The following is a 20310-nucleotide window of genomic DNA, read 5'->3' as shown; positions in this document are numbered from 1 at the left end:
GGGAAATCTAATGGGAAGAAGAAATGTAAGTAGAATGTGAGATCTGCTTCCAGCCAGCAGTCCATATCTATACACTTGAGTTTTAATGGTCAGGAATGACACTTGAGAGATATATCAATGGTATAAAAATACAATAATGGTGGTCAAAACAAACGTTCCTAAGATTGGAAATTGAAAAGGAAGAAGAAACTCATCTGTGCATTTGATGGTTTTTCCTAATGAATCCAATTTTTATCTTTCCTTTGTGATAATCTTAGCTTCTTCATTCTAATTTTTATGAGGAGTTTATTTTCTTCTTGAACTTTCATTCCAGTTAGGATGGCTGGTTTCCTAGATCTGCAGAGAGCTTGTCCTGAAATTCTGTTTTGTTTAGCTCCTTGATTTAGTTACCCTTAGGTCTAATTCACTGCCTGTCTGTCTCTGTCTCTGACTGTGTCTCTCTCTTTGTCTCTGTCTCCCTCTATCTCTCTGCCTCTCTGTCTCTCTCATTTCTCTGTCATTTTGCTGATGTCTTGGTGTCTTGGTAATAACGATTTTGAACCCTTCTTTTGTCTGAGAAGATCTGTATTTTCCCTTGTTTTGAATAGGGCTGTTCTCTGTGCATCTTCTTGATGGACTGACTACCATCTTGAAAGTCTTCTATACTCTTCTGTGCCTCATTTTCCCAAACCCTATCCCTGTGGATACTTTAATAAACTCACTCCATGCTCTTTATCAGATTGTTTGGGAAGAGAAGGAAAGTGTGTCCGGTCTGCTTCCTGAGCCACAAACCCTTCAGGTAATGCTTTACATGACCCCACATCCATGGATTTTGAAGCCTTTAAATAGATATCTAATCTAATGTGTGGTGGAACAAAGCTTAGACTCATTCCTACTACTTTTTACTAGTTATGGTCACTTCAGTGATAGTAAGTTAACATAAGTCCTCCAAGCCAGGTGCTGATGGCTCATGCCTGTAATCCTAACTACTCAGGAGGCTGAGATCACAATTCTAAGCCAGCTCAGACAGGAAAGTTCATGAGACTCTTATCTCAGATTAACTACAAGAAAAGGCCAGAAATGGAGCTGTGGCTTAGGTGGTAGAATGCTAGCCTTGAGCACAAAAGCTTAAGGACAGCACCTAAGCCCAGAATTCAAGGACTAGAAATAAATAGATAGATAGATAAATAAGCATAACTGTGTAAGCTTTCTCTTAACTTGCTTTTGTACCCCTAGTTGTCCCAACATGTGAGAGTGATATTGTCTATGCACCCATTCTTTTATGGTTGGTTGTGGGACTTGAACTCTTGGCCTGGGCACTGTCCCTGAGCTCTTCAGTTCAAGGTGAGCCTTCTACCACTTGAACTACAGCACCACTTCTGGTTTTCAGGTGGTTAATTGGAGATAAGAGTTTCAAGGACATTCCTGCCAAAGGCTGGCTTTGAACCATGACCCTCAGATCTCAGCCTCCTGATTACAGGAGGATTACAGCCACAAGCTACCAATGTCTGAGTACATTCATTCTTTTAGCTGGATTGTATATTTTCACCCAGGATTTTACTGGACAGCTACTCATTTGAATCCACACTGATGTTGTCACTATGACCTGTTACAAAGCTCATGGCAATTACCAGTATGCGGACAGGACTTACATAAGTGGACATGGAAAAGGTATTAGAGATCACAGACAATACCCAGATGTATGCCTATCTCTGAGCAGCACTTGGATTTTGTGTTCATGAAGGATTTGTGTCTGCAGTACTGGGACTAGCTTTCACCTCACTCAGATTCCCAAGTAAATTGGATTCTGATTCTCAATGTGTTTCCAAGTTTCTTGCAAAGATCAATCATTTGTGGGTATGATAGAGCACTATTTCTCAGCAGCAGAGTGTCTTCAACAGAATGAAGAAAAAGAAGTCAACTCCAGTAGCTCGTACTTGTCTGTAATCCTAGGTACTTGAGAAGCTAAGCTTGGAAGGATGGCACTTTGAGGCCAGACCCAAGAAGAAATATTTGTGAAACCTTTTGCCAACCCATAGCTGGACATAGTAGTAGGTGCCCCTCATCCTTAAGGTACATGAGAGGCTGAGATCGGAAGGTCTGCAGTTCTGTCTTAGCTGGGCAGAAAGATGGATGAATGAGATTTCATCTCAGGGAAGGGAAGCTGGAATCAGTGGTATGTACCTACCTGTCATTCTAGCAGCATGGGAAACCTAAAATAGGTAGACTATGGTTCATGTGTGTGTGTGTGTGTGTGTGTGTGTGTGTGTGTGTGTGTGTGTGCGTGTGTGTGTGCGTGTGTGTGTGTGTGTGTGTGTGTGTGTGTGTGCATGCAGAAGAAATTGAGACCCTATCTCAAAAGTAACCAGTGAAAAATGTGGCTGTGAGTGTTGCTCAGTGCTGGAGTTCCAGCTAAGTACAAGACCCTGAGTTCAATGACCAACAATGCCAAAAACAGAAATCAACAACTGGGGGGAAAATAATTGTTTACAATTATTCTAAATAGTAAAAATATATTATTAGAGTTTTCTTTTAAGTTTCAGATGGAATGAGAGGTTATAATCCAGGGACACTTTTTCTCAATTAGTATTTCTATGCATTTCTTAAGCATAGCTTCAAGTACTCTCTCAGTAGCTTTGAAAGTATTTGTAGCGTGTTTAAGAGTGGTATGATTTTTTTTAAATGTCCAATGGTCATCAGTTAGAGAAGCATGGAGTTGAATATTATTTAAATGACAGGACTTTTAAATATATAGAAAGACATGTTAATATATTTCTAGAGAAACAACTTAAATATGGATGCATATTAACAGGTCATATTTCTTTGTATGTGACTTAGGTAATATTTAGAAACATCTTTAGTCGTCATTTAATGTTTTTTTGGCAGTACTAAGGATTAGACTCAGTGTTCTACCACTAGAACCATATTTCCATGCTAACAAAAATGTGATTAAAAAAATTCTAACCTCAAGGATCTAGAAACAGAACAACTTAAGCCCATGGTTAACAGAAGGAACAAAAGATAAGAGCAAAAACAAATAAATGTAAAACCAAAAATGGCTCTAAAATGAAGAGCTGAAAATTTTTATTTTTATTTTTTATTTTTGTTGGTCATGGGGCCTGAACTCTGGGCCTGGGCGCTGTCCCTCAGCTCTTCAGCTCAAGGTTAGCACTCTACCACTTGAGCCACAGCGCCACTTCCGGCTTTTTCTGCTTATGTGGTGCTAAGAAATCGAACCCAGGGCCTCATGCATGCAAGGCAAGCGCTCTACCACTGAGCCACCTTCCCAGCCTCAGAGCTGAAATTTTTAAAAATAAATGTGTCAAATACTAAAAAAAACTCTAATAAATAAAATCATAAATGAGAGAGACATTAAAGTTTTAGAGGAGCATTATCCTCTCTTAATAGCCTCCAATTGCCTACCTTATCTACATGAGATAAGTAGATCTCTAAGCTATTTAATTCTACCCATTTTACAACCAACCAAATCTTAATCCCGCCCCCCAAACCCTAAAAAGGCTTTATAGGAAGCTTCTACATTGCTCCAAAGAGAAAGGAGAAAGGGGTAGCCATTTGAATTAAGACTCCCCATATTTCTGTAATGAAGTCCAGAACCACACCCACCCCAAACATAAGCATATTTTCTTACATGCAACTGAGTCTACTAAAATGGGCCTGGGGCTCTGGGGCATCCTGGAGCTAACTGCTTTGTGGAGGCTCAGCCAAGAGAAGCAGCTGATGCCATAACATGGTGAATGAGGCGGACCAGCTCCAGCTCAGTGTTCCTTTGCCATGTGGGGCCTTTGGGTGGCCTGGAAGTCATTTTCTCCAGATGGTGACTTCTTGCAAAGGCACATTTTGAAGCCCTAGCAACTCATCAAAAAGATGAGTGAGCATTGTTCTCTGCAGTGGGGTGTGGGGTTGCAGGAAATGACTCTGTGGGCACAGAGTTCTTGCTGAAACTCTTCCACTTGGGTGAAAATGGCTACCTCCTTCCTCTAATCTGCTAAGAGGCCAAACAGAAGGCATTCTCTAGTCTAGCACCATTGCTTTTGGTCACTTCTCTTCTCTGCAGTTATAGTATTTTTTAACAAAATCATTTCTGTTATTTTTATGACCATTTCCTCTCTTAGAATTGCTTCTCTGCTCCCAGTGGTCAACACCAGATCCGCAAAGGCCTGAACCTCACAGCTTAGACGCAAACACAACAGTAACCAACTAAACTTGCAGTCCAGTCACTGTGAACTTCTGGCTGCTTCTACATGGCTCCATTCTTTGAAATGCTTAGAATAATTAACCAGCATGTCCAAAATTGCAGTGTTTGGAAAAAGTAAAGTTAGGATTCAGACCCACAAAATAATTATAATCCACACACACCTTATCACTAGGCTATCCATTGGACTAATAAGGAATAAGTTGTTTTACTTTGTATGTGTATGTGTGTGTGTGTGTGTGTGTGTGTGTGTGTGTGTGTGAGAGAGAGAGAGAGAGAGAGAGAGAGAGAGAGAGAGAGAGAGAGTGCTAGGGTTTGAACTCATGCTTATGCTTTTGTTTGGCTTTTTTGTTCAAGGCTAGTGCTCCACAATTGAGCCATACCTTGGTGGCTGGCTTTTTGCTGGTTAATTGGAGATAAGAGTTTCACATGAACTCTCCTGCCTGGGCTGGCTTCAAACTGTGAACTTCAGGTCTCAGCCTCCTGAGTAACTAGGATTGTAGGTGTGAGCCACCAGTGCATAGTAGTTTGCCATTTTTTGATATCATGAACAAAACTTCAATGAACTTTAATTGTACCAATCAGATTAACCTGCCTCCATGGATAGTCACTTGGCCTAGATATTGCTTGTCTCAGGAAGACTTAAAAAATAGAATCATGAGCTGGGCACTACTGTAATCCTAGCTACTCAGAAGGCTGAGCTGGGGGTGGTATTTCTAAGCCAGCCTGTGGCTTAAGTGGTAGAGCACTAGCCTTGAGAAGGGGAAGCTCAGAGATAACACCAAAGCCCAAAGTTCAAGCCTCAAGACCAGCAAAATAAGTAAATAAATAAATAGATAGATAAATGCCAGAAGTTCATACAAGTATACTTTTCATATTTATTACAGGCAAAGGTCAAATATTCTGAACATGTAAACTATTTTGCACTCCATGAGCAAAAGATAGCCTGAATGCTATCTGAGATGAACAATTTATGGAAAGGTGGGAAGGCTTTGTTTGGCTTTCAGATTTGCAGGTTTTCAACCTATGGTTGGTTTGGCCCATGGCAAAGCAGCACATAGTGGCAAAGGGCATGTGTGGAGCAAAGAGCTCATCTCACAGCTGGAATGAATGAGGAAGCAGGGGAAGAAGGGCCTCCTCAGGTCTCAACATGCCTGTCGAGGCCATGCTCCCAATGACCTACCTTCCTCTCCCTTGACCCCACCTCTTAAGGTTCCACCACCTCCCAATAGTGTCAAGATGGGGATCAGGTTCCCTTGAGGGACCCTTATAACAATTCTACATTATTTCGGCATGTTCTTTTTCATATATTATCATGAACTAAACCCCAGACTTGATTCAGATTTTGCTAGCTTTACCATACATGTCTTCTGTGGTTCCCTCACCCATACTGAGACTAATGGGGTTCTTGGAAAGACTGTTGCAACAGGTACCTTTCCCATATCCTTCTATCAGGATGTAATTGACATCCCCACTTCATTTCTTACCAATAATGAGGTGAATGCTGATCCTTGGGTAGAAATCAATCCTACCAGTTTTCCTAATTATACCAGTTAGATTTTCCACATTGCTGGGAAGGTAGCTTAGCGGTAGAGTGCTTGCCTGAACCCTAGCCTCAGGCCTTGGGTTCCATCCTCAGCAACACACACACACACACACACACACACACACACACACACACACAATTTACACAAGGATCATAGGTTTCTTTTAGGAGAGGAAGGGGATTGGAGGAGGAGGAGGTGGTCTGTCTTGCTGCAAGAATTACTTTGTGCTTTCTTCTCTATGAGCTTGACCCCTGTGATTTCCACCCAACGATCAGCGTGAACCTCATTATTGGCAAGATATGACTCAAAAAGATCTTTTCTGGTCACTGAATCAAAGACATTGGGTTGGGAAAAAAGGATCCTTTCTCTTGCTCACTTTTCAGCTGGGAAAAAATGTTCCAGGCTTGAAAAAAATGCTTATAGCAGTCAGAGGAGAAAGTAAATTTCCATCTTCAACCTTTATTTGTTTTTTTTTTTAAATATAAGCCTAAGGGAGCTCCCTTACTTACCCTCCTTTATTTCTTTCTCAAGGCATAACACAGCTGGGAGCTAGTGGCTCACACCTATGACCCTAGCTAATATAGAGGCTGAGATCTGAGGGTCTCATTTGAAGCCAGCTTGGGCAGGAAAGTCCTTGAGACTCTTATCTCCAATTAACCACCAAAAAACTGAACATGGAGGTATGGCTGAAGTATGCCAGCCTTGGCACGCATGTGCACACGCACGTGCACACACACACACACACACACACACACAGTTGTTTAATCTCTTGAAAATTTTTCTGGTTATCTCCACTCTCAATCACCCAATCCACCCCCAAGAAACTCTGCTTAAACAATTCTACATTGAAATAATTTTGGTTATATATAAAGTAAGCAAGGACTAAATCGTGTCTGAATGAATAAAGAAATAAATGACTTGCATGAGTCTCTCCTTTTCCTCCTCTTCTTGGCAGCAGATTTAATTTTTCTCCTTCATCCCAGCAGTAACTGAGGTTGTAACTAACACTCAATAAATGCTTTTTATCAAACTGAATCCGATCAGTGATGGAAGAGCTTCTAAATAATCCACCATTCTCTCATCAAACTGTCAGGCCCAATAAGTGCCAATAAAATGGGGAAGAGGAATTCAATCCGTGGCTGAGTCCCAGTGACATTTTTCCCACAAAGATTCATAATAATCATCATCATGACTAGAAGCTTTGGCTATTCATTTCCCCATTGTTCTTCCTGGCAGGGCTGTAAGCTTTGGGTTCTGTTTTATTTTGTTTTGCTTTTGCCAAACAAAGAATAATACACGGTGACTTTTGAGAGAAGCACGGAGTTAATGAAATACTACCAAGAGGGACAGAAAAGAAGAACTACAAAGGGCGAATTAAATCCTGTCCTCTTCTGGCTTTGGGAGTGCCAATTTCTAGACTTTAACAAGCATGAAACACCCTTTGTCATGTTCGCAGGGATGAAGCTCATAGAGAGGAAGCACAAAGTAATTCTTGTGGCAAGATGGAATACCTCCCCCTCCCATCCCCTTCCTCTTGTAAAAGAAACCTGTGATCCTTGTGTAAATATTAAATAGAACATACATAAGAAGAAAAAAGGGGGGGATATCTATAATTCTGGACAAAGAGGCAAGAGGGGAAAATGCATCCTGTTGTACATTTGGGTGGTCTCTTTTGTGTTTGCCTACAACAGGGAAGCAAATAGCCTTAACAGGAAGGGAACTGAGTGAGACTTTTCTAGAAGCTGAGGAATTGAGAGAGGAGAGAGGAAGCCTAGGAGGTTTACTACTGAACACTGATATTAAGTCATAAACGTGAAATCATCTGACTTCTTTGCTTCCACATCAGATTATTCCTACAGTTCTCTGCAAGGGAATTTGGGAGAAAAAGAAGTCATGCTTCGGGCTGGGAAGGTGGCTCAGTGGTAGAGTGCTTGCCTTGCATGCATGAGGCCCTGGGTTCGATTCCTCAACACCACATAAGCAGAAAAAGCAGGAAGTGGCACTGTGGCTCAAATGGTAGAGCACTAGCCTTTAACTGAAGAGCTGAGGGACAGCGCCCAGGCCCAGAGTTCAGGCCCCACGACCGACAAAAAAAAAAAAAAAGTCATGTTTCAGGCCAGATGGCTTTCAGGGAACTGAATGGTCAGCATGCCTTTCTAGTTCCTGCTTTATCTGGAGAAGGAGGGGTTGTGAACCACTTTTGTTTGCTGAGGTGAACCTGGACTTCCCTGGGAATCTGAAGCTGAGACTGGCTTTGGAGATACGTGGTTCAGATGGTGCAGGTGCTTTGTTTGTAGTGTCATAGTTAACAGCCATGGCATATTATAAAGGTTACACTATGTACTTCATAGATAAATTTGGTTTTGTGTGTGTGTGTGTGTGTGTGTGTGTGAGAGAGAGAGAGAGAGAGAGAGAGAGAGAGAGAGAGAGTGTACGGAGGCTTGAACCTGAGTTCTCTCTCAGATTTCTTGCTCCAGACTGGTGTTTTGCAACTTGAGCCATGAATTCAGCCTGGCTTTTTGCTGGCTAATTGGAGGAGCCTGGTAAACTTTTCTACCTGGGCTGGCTTTGAACCACAATTCTTCAGGTCTCAGCCTCTTGAATTGTTAGGATAATACATGTGAACCACCAACACCCAGCTCCATGTAAGTAAAATTTTACTGACTATATATATATGAGTCTCTCTCTCTCTCTCTCTTACATATATATATATGTAACAGATATATGGTAATGTATATATATAACCTATATATAATTTAGTGTCATTTATTATAATTTATTAATTGTAATTATTAATATTATAAATATTATTACTTTATATTATAATTATATATTTACATTTATACTTACTGTATTTGTTTTATATTATAATTATAAATATTGTTAATAATGTTTATTTAATTATTTAATATAAATATATAAAATCTATGGCTATGTTACAGCAGATTTGAGAAGTTACAAAGAGATGACAAAAACTAAAATATGATCTCTTAAATTAGTAGAGTGCTGGCCCTTGGTATACTAAAATGGGTAAATGGATTTGGAGATTGTATGTCCAGAATCTGCTCCTCAGTCCATCTCTGTGAGTAGGTCTCTTATCTTCCCTTTGTCCCATTCTTGTCACTTGTAAAAAAAAGGAGATTTCCATTATTCCTTACAATTCTCCCTGGGAAGCCCAGCGGGGAAAAGTGAACCAAAAATCCCAACCTAACCCTGCTTGGTGGGAAAGAAAAGTTAAAACCACGTAAGATGGGAATTGTAGTAGGTACTTAGATGTTTGGGCTGCAAAGCACTGACTCCTTATCTTTGCCCATCAAATAAGGGAAAGCAAAAGGAAAGAGTGGCATCCCAGCCTCCGTTTGGCATCTATACCTTTTGCTCGGAACCATTCTCTCCTGCATTCCTTTTGCAGCCATCTTGGAATCCAGGAAGAACCAGGGAAGGAGGTGAAGAGCTGCTGCTCCTGTTACCATTGCCTCTTTGTGTGACAAGGCCACGCCTGTCCAATCTAGAAACCACAAGCGACCAGACCACTGTAGCCACCCTGCCCAATGGAGTACCTGTGACCAGACCACCCAGGGCCATGTCTGACCATAGGACCATACCTGTGGCTGAGGTGGTTTAATAATTATGCACACCTCTCCCTCTGCCCCTTATTCTTTCTTCCAGTTAAACCTACGGCAAGTGTCTGTTCTGGGATGGTGGGTTGAAATGTTACCTTTCCCCCTGCCGCATTGGGCCTGTGTTGTGAAATAACCCTCCCGTGAAATAATCTTTCACCAGTACTTAGCTTTGGATTTGGTGTGTTGGGGAAAGGAGCTGAACATTCCCACACAATACAGGAGTTTGGGCCTACCTCCTAACTTCTCCTGTGATGGAACCATGTGTTGCGAGGAAACTCTTTCCTTCCTTTTTTCTGTTACCTTATTGTGTCCTCATGTTCAAAGTACCTCTTGTAAATGCCACAGACCTTAAAACTAATATTTAAGTCCTTTGAACCAGAAGGTTGAGCCTATTTGTATTTGTTGTAGATTCTGGTACATTTGTATTCACTCCTGCCATCTCATTTTTACTTCCTCTTCATGCTTTTATCAGCCATCTCCTGCACCCAGAATGACTTTCCTTTAATCCACCATTCGATTCTAATCATTGTTGTGGCAATTGGTCCCAGGATGGTGCCAGCAGAGCAGATAGTAGTGCAGCTCAGCTCTACCACCTGCCTTTCTTTGCTTCCCCTTGGGGCAGCTCCTGGAATTGTGAGGAGGAAGATATCCTTTGGCCAATGGGTGATAGACTGAAGCCAGGGCTTTCTTTTCCCATCCCACAGGTAGATAGTTCTGGGGCATCTGGTACCTGAGTGGTCAGAGAGAACCTGGTGGAATTTCAAATATCTAAATGATTGTTTAAGAGTACGCAGGTGATGCATCCTAAGACTGGCTTTCCATCTCCATCCCCAACCTCATTCTTTCCAGTCTCTCATGGCTATTCCCTGGGTTAACTCCTACAGATGCCCTGATTTCAAGTTCTGCTTTGGGGATAAATCACAAGTGGGGGGAGGGGGCAGAGGGGGGAGGGTGCTTTTTTTAAAGTTCCCTTTTCTTCCTTTTTCTTATTCTCTTGGAATGACTGAGGTATTGTATTTTTACCCATGTTCCATTGTTTTCCCTTTATGGTTTGAAATGCGTACCCTACATGTATTACTCTGTATTATTTAGTGATCGCTTTTGAAATAAGAACCTGCCATATTTTTCTTTTCCTTTGGAAGAACACAAATTCTTTAGACATTTTTGCTCTCTGAATGACACTGTGGCGTATCACCCAGGAGTGCACCTCCCCATCCTTGACTCCGCAGATGAACTATTATTGGTGCTTAGACCACAAGTCATTGTTCACATCTTTCCCCCAATGAACACTGTGGTCTTTGTATTCTTGACCTTCCTTCTCCCTGAAGTACAAAATATTGGGATGATCTCATAGGACAAAGTCTGTACTGATTGACTCACAGAATTGGTTCAATTCTTGCTTTTGAAAAAGTAACTCAGCCAGAAACATTAGCTTAAGATTGACGAGGCCTGCCCAGTGCTTTAAGTCTATCGGAGCCCTGACTTCTCCATGCCTCAGATGACATTGAACCATCAGATGTTCCTGCGCTTGCCTTCCTTCCTAAAGACTCCACTCGCTCTTCTGTGCTTTCTTGGAGTTCTCTTGTTGTGCGTGGTGTTCTGTTTTTTCATTAAGATGTATCTAACTGGGAATTTCTGTGTTGTGTTATGCTGCATGGAGGTTCTTGGGTTTCTTTCAATATGAGGTGTCTTTTAGCATTTTGGAAAGTTCTCAACTGTCAAACTTCGAATATTTTCTTTTCCCTCCTTTTTTTTTTTTTTGGTCAGTCCTGAGTCTTGAACCCTGGGCCTGGGTGCTGGCTCTCAGCTCTTCAGCTCAAAGCTAGTGCTCTACCACTTGAGACACAGCACCACTTCCAGTTTTCTAGTGGTTAATTGGAGATAAGAGTCTCAGGGACTTTCCTGCCTGGGCTGGCTTTGAACCAGCCTCAGATCTCAGCCTCCTGAGGTAGCTAGGATTACAGGCATGAGCCACTGGTGCCCAGCTCCCCTCTTCTTTTAATTAAGCTCCTAGAACTCCGATGAGACATATGTTCAATCATTCTGGCTCTTTTGTCCATGTCACACCATATTTCTTTGATTCTCTACATTTTTTAAAAAAATTTTTAACGTCAGTATTGGGGCTTGAACTTGGGACCTTAGACTCTCGCTCAGCTCTTTCGCTCATGACCCACATTTTACTACTCCAGTAAGGTCTTTCATTTCATTTCTGATTCTTTTTCCTCTTCATAAAGCATTGTGCTTACTTTCTCAAGTCTACCTTCTATTTTAGGACCTCTCCCTGTACTTCAGTCGAATCTTCTCTTTTCCTTCCCATTGAGTTTGAATTTTAAGTATGTATCTGTATTAGTCTATGCACTGTAAGACACAGATATTTTAGCATATTTAATATTTTACCTTACCTTACCCATAGCTTTGATTTATTATTACATTTATTCAAACATGTCAAGCAAACAGATTTTATCCTTTTGTCCTATAATCCTAGCCTGAATATTTGTAGGTATGGCTTTCTTGTTTCCTCTGATGTCATTCAACAAGCTCCCATTTCACTATTTTTATTGATTCATTTATGTTTGTTTGTTTTGTGTCAGTCCTGAGTCTTGAACTCAGGGTAAGGGCACTGTCCTTTAGCTTTTTCAGCTCAAGGATGGTGTTCTATGACTGGCTTTTTGGTGGTTAATTAGATATGAGAACCTCAGGGACTTTCCTGCTCAGGCTGACTTCAAACAGCAATCCTCAAATCTCAGCCTCCTGAGTAAATAGGATGACAAGGGTGAGCCACCAGAGCCCGGTTGTTTCAGGATTTTTGATTATGCACTTCTTGCACATAATCAGTGGAAATTCTTTTAGTCTTGGATTGAGATTCTTTGTTATGAAGTGACATCATTTCCTTGAGTTTCACTAAATTTGTTTCACTTTTAAGTATATTCTCAACTTGGGGTGATAGAGCCCAGAATACCACTGAGGGAACCCAGTGTGAAGCCAGCCATCTCTACTCATGCTAGAGAAATTCCACCCATCACCTCCCACCACACCTACATGAGAGGGATACCCTCCAGCTTTCCTACTTCAGCCTTTCCTTGAGGACTTTGATGAGGCATCATGTGCTCCTGATTCATGCTGGGTTCTCTGAGAGACAGAAAGAGAAGGAGAGGGGCTGGGAAGGTGGCTCAGTGGTAGAGCGCTTGCCTTGCATGCCTGAGGCCCTGGGTTCCATTCCTTAACACCACATAAGCAAAAAAGAAACAAGCCGGAAGTGGCGCTGTGGCTCAAGTGGTAGAGTGCTAGCCTTGAGCTGAAGAGCTGAGGGACAGTGCCCAGGCCCAGAGTTCAGGCCCCACGACAGGACCCCCCCCCCCAAAAAAAAAAAAGAAAAGAAAAGAAAATGAAAGAGAGACAGATAGACAGAAAAACAGAGACAGAGCTGGGCAATCCTAGCTACCCAGGAGGTTGAGATCTGAGTGAGGGTCACTGATTGAAGCCAGTCCTGGACAGAAACTTATCGGAGACTCTTATCTCCAATAAGCCAGTAAAATTCCAGGTGAGAGAGGCAGATTGCCAGCTATGAGTGAGTGAGTGAGTGAAAACACTGAGCTACCAACACACACAAAATAGTTGGCATTTTATGATAACTGTTCCCATCTGCATGAGGTAGTTACCATTTCCTTTGGCCATCCAGTATGTGAGCATCCGTGTTTGTACTTATAAATTCAGCCTTTTATGAATCTCGACTGAAGGCAGCTTGTATCTAGGGTAGGGACCTCTCAACCAGGTTCTAATTCACAGAAATCTGATGTCCTTAGACAAAATAATGAAGGACCTATGTCTGAAGTCAAGCACCTTCACACCTTATTTATTCAATGAATGAAGAAGTTTTGAAATCAGATGCCTATGCACATTTTTTCTTACCACTTGCAAATAATCTGCAGAGGCTCCCTGATTTCTATAAAACCTGTCATGTGTTTCCCAAAGCTTCCAACTTCTGCCACCCTTCCTTTCTTGTCCATCCTTCTCTTCCTTAGAAATCTATTTCAGCCAGCAGGAGACATTGATAAGAAAAACCAAAGTCAAAGAAAAGAACTCATAAGTTTATATATCTAAGGGATAACCTGTAAGAAAGGAGAATATAAAATTAAAATTAAGAAAATCAGCCAGACGCTGGTGGCTCACACCTGTAATCCTATCTACACAGGAGGCTGAGATCTGAGGATCACAGTTCAAAGCCAGCCCAAGCAGGAAAGTCTGTGAGACTCTTATCTCCAATTAACAACCAGAAAACCGGAAGTGGCACTGTAGCTCAAGTGGTAGAGTGCTAGCCTTGAGCTGAAGAGCTGAGGGACAGCGGCCAGGCCCAGAGTTCAAGCCCCATGACCAACCCCACTCCCCAAAAATAAGAAAACCACCACTATCGACCCAGCCTTTAGCATTGAGAAATAGGAAGATGGCAGGAAAGCTGCCTAATATGGTACAAGACGACTTCTCAATATTCACACGGGAATGGGGGATGAGCGTTGAGGTCTTTAGTGTCCCTGTGGAGCTCCAACATGGTACGTTCTGGAAAAAGAAGATGTTTTAATGTACGATTTCTCTTTTCACACCATGAAAACTCTCCTAACAGAAACCAAAGAGGGAATACTAGGAGAATGGAGCCTGCTCTCATGGATGGAAGCTTGGCCAAAACCAGCCAAGGATCAGCTGCTGGAAGCCCATTAGCAGCAGCTCACGTTTCCTGATTCCAGCGGCTTGTAGCACACTTGGGATTAGCCTGGCTGTGGGCTGTGGTTAACAACTGTTTGTATGGTAACAATCTGCCGTTGTGCCGACAGAATGCCTATAAAGACGACGGTTGGATTTTTCAGAGGGTGAATATCCCCCCCACCGCCCCTCCCATGGATAGCAAAGCTGCTTAGAGAACAAAAAGACTCTGGTATATGTTGGCAAACACCCCATTCAACATCAGGCTTCTAGTATCCATCGCTATGATGCTGGAGGAAGCTGGCATTCTGGACCATGAATGGACCATGAAGTGAGACACTATAGCCCATCCATGAGGCCTACATTCAACCTCTCCTCTGTCACTTCTAGCAAGGCTTGTCTGTTTGTCCTTACTTCTCCCTCCCTGCCTAACTTCCTCTCTCCCTCCTTTACTCCTCCCTCCCTTCCTTTCCTTTCCTTTTCCCCTTATTGCTTTTCCTCTCCCCTTTCCTTCCTTTTTTCTTCCTTCCTTCCATCATCCTTCCCTCCTTTCTTCTTTCCCTCCCTCTCTTCTTCCACTCTCTTCTCGATCTTTCTTTCTTTGTAAGCTTTTTTTGTAAGTCACACTCCAATGAAAGGAGATACTTATAATTGAACACTGTTCTATACCAAAAGTGATTTTGAAATGTGTATTAAGAAACTGAGGTCATAGAGGAATTTCCCCCCCACCCCCATGGCTTCTTATCATAAGAAAATCAAGTTTAAACTCCTCTAACCCTTTTCCCTGGGAGTTCAGCCCAGATTTTCAGGCTTTCTCGCTCACCACCCTACTTCACTCTGATCTTGTTTTAACTAAATACGATTTTTAAACTATCTTACATCAGAGGTGATTTTCTGGCCTTGATCTTCCTCACATTCATGCTGCTCCCAGAATGCCCATCCCTCATTTCTGCTAGATGATGTCATCACTGTCTTTGACATTGACTCCCGCTTCCCTAAAGCTGTCAGAGTCCTAACCAGACAACATCTTGTCTCTTTTTTATCCCTCTGCATTCTGCTTTGTAGATCCTGGGTTTGAGAATGCACTTTGCCTCCTCCCCAAGATACCTATGTTATTATAAACCGGGATAGTCTTCCTCACCTACCTGTACCCCTCTGCCACCCCAAGAGAATCTCATAGGCCATACACTCAGCAATGGCAGAATGATCACTGATGACTCTATTTGGGATTCAGCATTTAGAATCCAGAATCCAGACAGCATTCCTTGCTGGGTGAATTTGTGGAGTAAGAGATGCTAAGAATACATTGGATTCACAAATTCACGATGGGGCAAACTCATCATTTCTGCCTGTGTATTCTAATATGCTCTATCTATTCTGTATGCTCTGTTTATTTTAAGTATGCTTGGAAAGTAATTATGCTGTCACAGGCTTGGCAAGTTAGGAAGTAAGTTATAGGAACTTGAAGCGAGTTGAATCAGAAACAGGTTATAAATTTTCAAGGGGAGCTTTCTGGCTTAGGTGGGAAGATGACTTCTTCGTGATTGAACAGAGAATTACAAAGATTCACATGGGGATATGGAGGAAGACCATAATCTTCAGCCTTTTAAGACTTCTGTCATGCTCCATGAAAGAGGAAAGTTAAATTCTAAAAATGGGCCTAAGGATAAAAACTTCTGAGGGATGGGAAGCCAAAAGGAGCTGAAGAGACAGAGACAGCCGAAGTTGGCTCGCACCCCCAGAGGCCTGGGGGGCACAGGGAGTCCAGGAATGGAATGTGGGAATTCCAGTGCCAACACAGGTGGGTTAAAGATCAGTGATAGTACTGCATGCTGGGGGCTCGAGATTCACATTTCTTTATAATTGACTAGAAATACAGATGATTAAAACAACAGCCTTTCATGGTGATCACTAGTCTGTCATGGATGCTCTTCTTGTTTACCTATTAGAATCCCTTTCCTAAAATCCCCCTTCTATCAACATTTCCAAAACTGAGGCGAGCGTCGGAAGCTGAGGAAGGACATAGGAGTCAGCTGTGGTGAAATTACTAAAGTCCCCTATGAAAATGTGTGTTAAATGTTTACCAGACGTGAGGTTACTGCTGCCTGTAATACACAAGCAGGTGTTGAGGATCCCATTATGGAAACACAGTGGAACCCTACTTGTCAGAATGGTGAACTGTGACCAAAGACCTTATAATCAGAGATGTTGATTCTAGAGGGGAAAAAATACAAAAGAGGTATAAAGATTGAATGCAGGGTGTGACAAGGGTATCGTGAAAGACCAACATACAGCAGGCTGTTCTGGAAGGCCCTTACCCTGAGAACAATAGTGTTCCTCTCTTTAGAAGTAGGTATAATAACTGATAAACGATGGTGCTCCATTAGGGCAGCTTTCTTTTACCTTGTGCAGGTGGCTCAGGATATGCAGAGTTTATGAGACCACACGGTTATGTCAAGGTGTTTGGTTTCTTCTGCAACATCTGCACACAGATCAAGATACATATTGTTTTGTGTTCTGGTAGTTGGCTCTAGAACTTACAGTCTAACTATAAAGTAAGGCTGATCCTCATATAAATACTTTGATGTAGGACAGCTATAGTGCAAATGCTATTGGAGAATAGGCGTGATTTCTCTGGGCAGCAATGGGGTTGTGAAGGAAGCACACCTCCGAAGTTGGTGAAATTCTCGCCTCAGCTACCAAGAAATGTCATAGTCTTTGCATATTCTTTCACCCATGAAGTCTTTGTCATGTATGAAACAGGGATAGAGCTTGGCACTGTGGCTCATGCCTGTAATTTTACTCAGGAGGTTGAAATGTGAGGATCAAGGTTCAAAGCCAGCCCAGGCCATAAAAACAAGTCTGAGAACCTCTTATCTCCAATGAACCAGCAAAAAGCCAAAAGTAGAGGTGTGGCTCAAATGGAAGAGCACAGGCCTTGACTGAAAAAGTCAAGTGAAAGTACAAGTCCCTGAGTTCAAGCCCCAGTACCACTATAAAAATAAACAAGTAATAAATTGAATTAAAATTTTAAAAAATAAATAAAATAGGAGGCAAAGAAAAGTTAGTGACTTTGGAGAGAATGGTTTCATCTTCCATTGGGAGAAGAGAACTGAAGTGAGACCTCAGGACCGAAAGAAGGAAGTGAATAGTAAGGAAACGTCCACTATGGAATTTTGACCACTTCATTAAGATGGTTTTTATAAAATGAAGGGAAAAAAATGGGACAGTAGCTTAAGGGGGGAAACTTACATTATTACTTTTTCTGTGGGTCTGAGGACTTTAATGAGGACCAGTTCCTTAAACTAAAGGAGTTAAACACTATCAGTAGAATTTCTGACAGCCAGAGGACAGGGAAGTTTTCGTTTTTGATACATTGGACACCAGCACTACTAAGATCACATTAGGAGCAAGATTTTTCACTTCAATCCAAACATGAAGCTATAGGATTTGGGGCTCCTCTCCCCAAATCTTGCCATGTTGTATTTTCATATCACTTTATGGGGATGAAGGAGTCTTAGAATTTGAACTCAGAGCCTTGAGCTTGCTAGGTAAATACTTTACCACTTGAGCCATACCCCAGTATTTTTTTTGCTAGTTTTTCAGGTAGGTTCTCATTTTTACCCTGGACCAGTTTCAGACCTTGATTCTCCTACCTCTGCTTTCCAGGTAGCTGGGATTACAGGTATGTGCCACCACACCTGGTTCTATAATACTTTTAATTGCACATTACTAGTGAGAATGTAAATCAGTACAGTCACTATGGCAAACAGTGGAGAAATTGCTAAAAAAAATTAAAAATAGAGCTCTCATATTATCCAACAATCTCACCAATGAGTATGTATCCAAAAGAAATGGAATCTATATGTCAAAAGGACAAATAAGAGTGGCATGTTTATTGAAGCATGATTCACAATATCCAAGAAACTGAAGCCACTTGAGTATTCCTTACATAATTCATAGGTAGGGAAAACATGGTTTAGAGACACAATGGAATATTATGCAGTCATAAAAAAAGAAATCCATTGAAACAAACTCCAGGAAATGGAAACATGGGGGTTTCCTTATTTTTATTGCTGCTGCTGCTGCTGGTAGTGTTGGTGGCGGGTATTTTTTGGCCTTGTGTAAAGTGGTAGTGCAGAAAGGGAGGAAGAGTGAACAAATGTAATCATGCTATTCAGTATACACTATATGGAAAATGACCTATGTAATTTGTGGGCAGGGATGGGAGTGGTGAACTAGAGGAAAACAAAGCAAGGGATGACATTGTCGAAAAAATGCAATTTACATATTACTTATGAAATGGAAAATCTCTGTCCAGCACCTTAATAATAACAGTCAAATTGTTTTTTTAAAAAGAAAGAACTCCTGTCACTTGCAACAACGTAGATAGAAGTGGACATCATTACATGAAGCAAAATAAGCCAGGCCCAGAAGGAATAAGTGTCTTATAATCAGACTGCAAACTGTAGGATATGTTAAAAGGTTGATCTCATACCAGAGGATTGCAGAGGCGAAGTCACCCAGCGGCTGGGGAGACCAAAGCGGGAGAGATGGAGAAATGTTTACTAACGAATGAGGATTACAGTAAGACAGGAGTAAGCAATTCCAGTAAAGCTACTTCCTGGGAATGAGGTGACATTAGATAATGACCTACGGTGTATTCCAGAATGCTAAAAAGAACTTGTAATGTTTTTGCCACGAAGGAATTCACAAATATCTGATGAAATAGATATGTTCACTCTGATTTGAAGATCGTACAACTTATACATGCCTCCACGTCTCCTGTTACCTGACAACCATATACCGTCCTGACAGTTTTATTCAGCCGGTAAAGATCAATTTAAATTTAAAAAAATAAAATAGAAATTGCCACGATTTGCTCAAAATGCTAAGTCTAGGGTCTAGATTCCACAGGGATAGGGATAAGAAGAAGCCACTTGTCAGAAAGAAAAACTGATTTTTTTTTTATTATCCACAGACTGCCACTAAACCTCCACCTGAATTAGGAATTGAGAAGAAAATGCTCCTTTGAGTTTCACATACTTGACTCACTGTTCATGTGCTCTTGCCTATGGAGGAAAACAGCATCGCTCTTAAATATCTCCAACTCGATGTGTTAGCTAAAAGAAAGGAGTCAAGATTGCTCCAAAGCTCCCTCATAATCTTGGTCCTCGCCAGCCCAACATCTTTATTCTCCAGAATATAGAGTTCAGCCTCCCTATTGTCCCTCCCTCCACCCTCTCCCTGTCCTTCCTTGTCCTTCCAACTCTAATGCAAGGGCCTCTACCTCCCCTCCCCCACCTCACTCCATCCCAGTTTTATCCACCTACGAATGAGTTCCATTCCCATTTCCTTGCAAAGGTTATCCTGATGAAAATCCCCATTGTGGAGATGTCCTTCTCCAAAACTTTTCCCCACAGACCAAGTATGCATCAGAAGTTACCCTGACCTATGTGTCCTCTTATATGGTGTCTAAATTGTCCCATGCCTGGTGGCACAACATTTTTATATCTTGAGTGCAAGCATCACTTTTTCTGATGCTTGAACTCAGGCCCTCACTCCCTTGCTCAGTTTTTGCACTCAAGGCTGGTGCTCTCATCCCTTGAGCCACACCTCCACTTCCAGATTTGTGCTGGTTCATTGGAGATAAGAGGTTCACAGACTTTGCTTGCTCGGGCTGGATTTCAGCCTCAGTCCTCAGATCTTGGGTTTCTGAGTAGCTAGGATTACAGGCCCAAGCCTCTGCTGTCTAGCTACCACTTCTTAGAATGCTCCTAAATTCCTGTTCAGTGTTGCACTGAATAGATGCATTTTTATGCATCCATGTGAAGCTATATTTACCTTCCCAGACTGGAGTCTCAAGGAAAGCGTTGTGAACAATAAATTCAATCTCTCTTTTAAAATGTTCCCTTTGCTTGGCTCTGGTGGCTCACATCTGTAATCCTGGCTACTTAGGGGGCTGAGATCTGAGAACTGCACGTTGAAAGCCCTGGGGAAGAAAAGCCAATGAGATTTTTTTTATCTCCAATTAACTACCAAAAAGCCAAAAAAAAATGGAGCTGTGGCTCAAGTGGTAGAATGCAGATCTTGGGGCAAGGGTGGGGGGAAGCTAAGGAAGAGCACCATAGCCCTGAGTTCAAGACCCAGTACTGGCACGAAAACAATGCCACCTTTAGTGGCATTTCTTTACATGCAAAGGTTGATATGGAAAGTGGCAAAGAGTGATGGTGATGGCCAGGAACAGGGAGAT

This window comes from Dipodomys spectabilis, unplaced genomic scaffold (genome assembly GCF_019054845.1).
Source record: "Dipodomys spectabilis isolate Male_0828 unplaced genomic scaffold, ASM1905484v1 ptg000004l, whole genome shotgun sequence".
Classification (NCBI taxonomy): Eukaryota; Metazoa; Chordata; class Mammalia; order Rodentia; family Heteromyidae; genus Dipodomys; species Dipodomys spectabilis.
The sequence above is the reverse complement of the archived record's forward strand: the minus strand, read 5'-3'. Positions refer to the sequence as shown.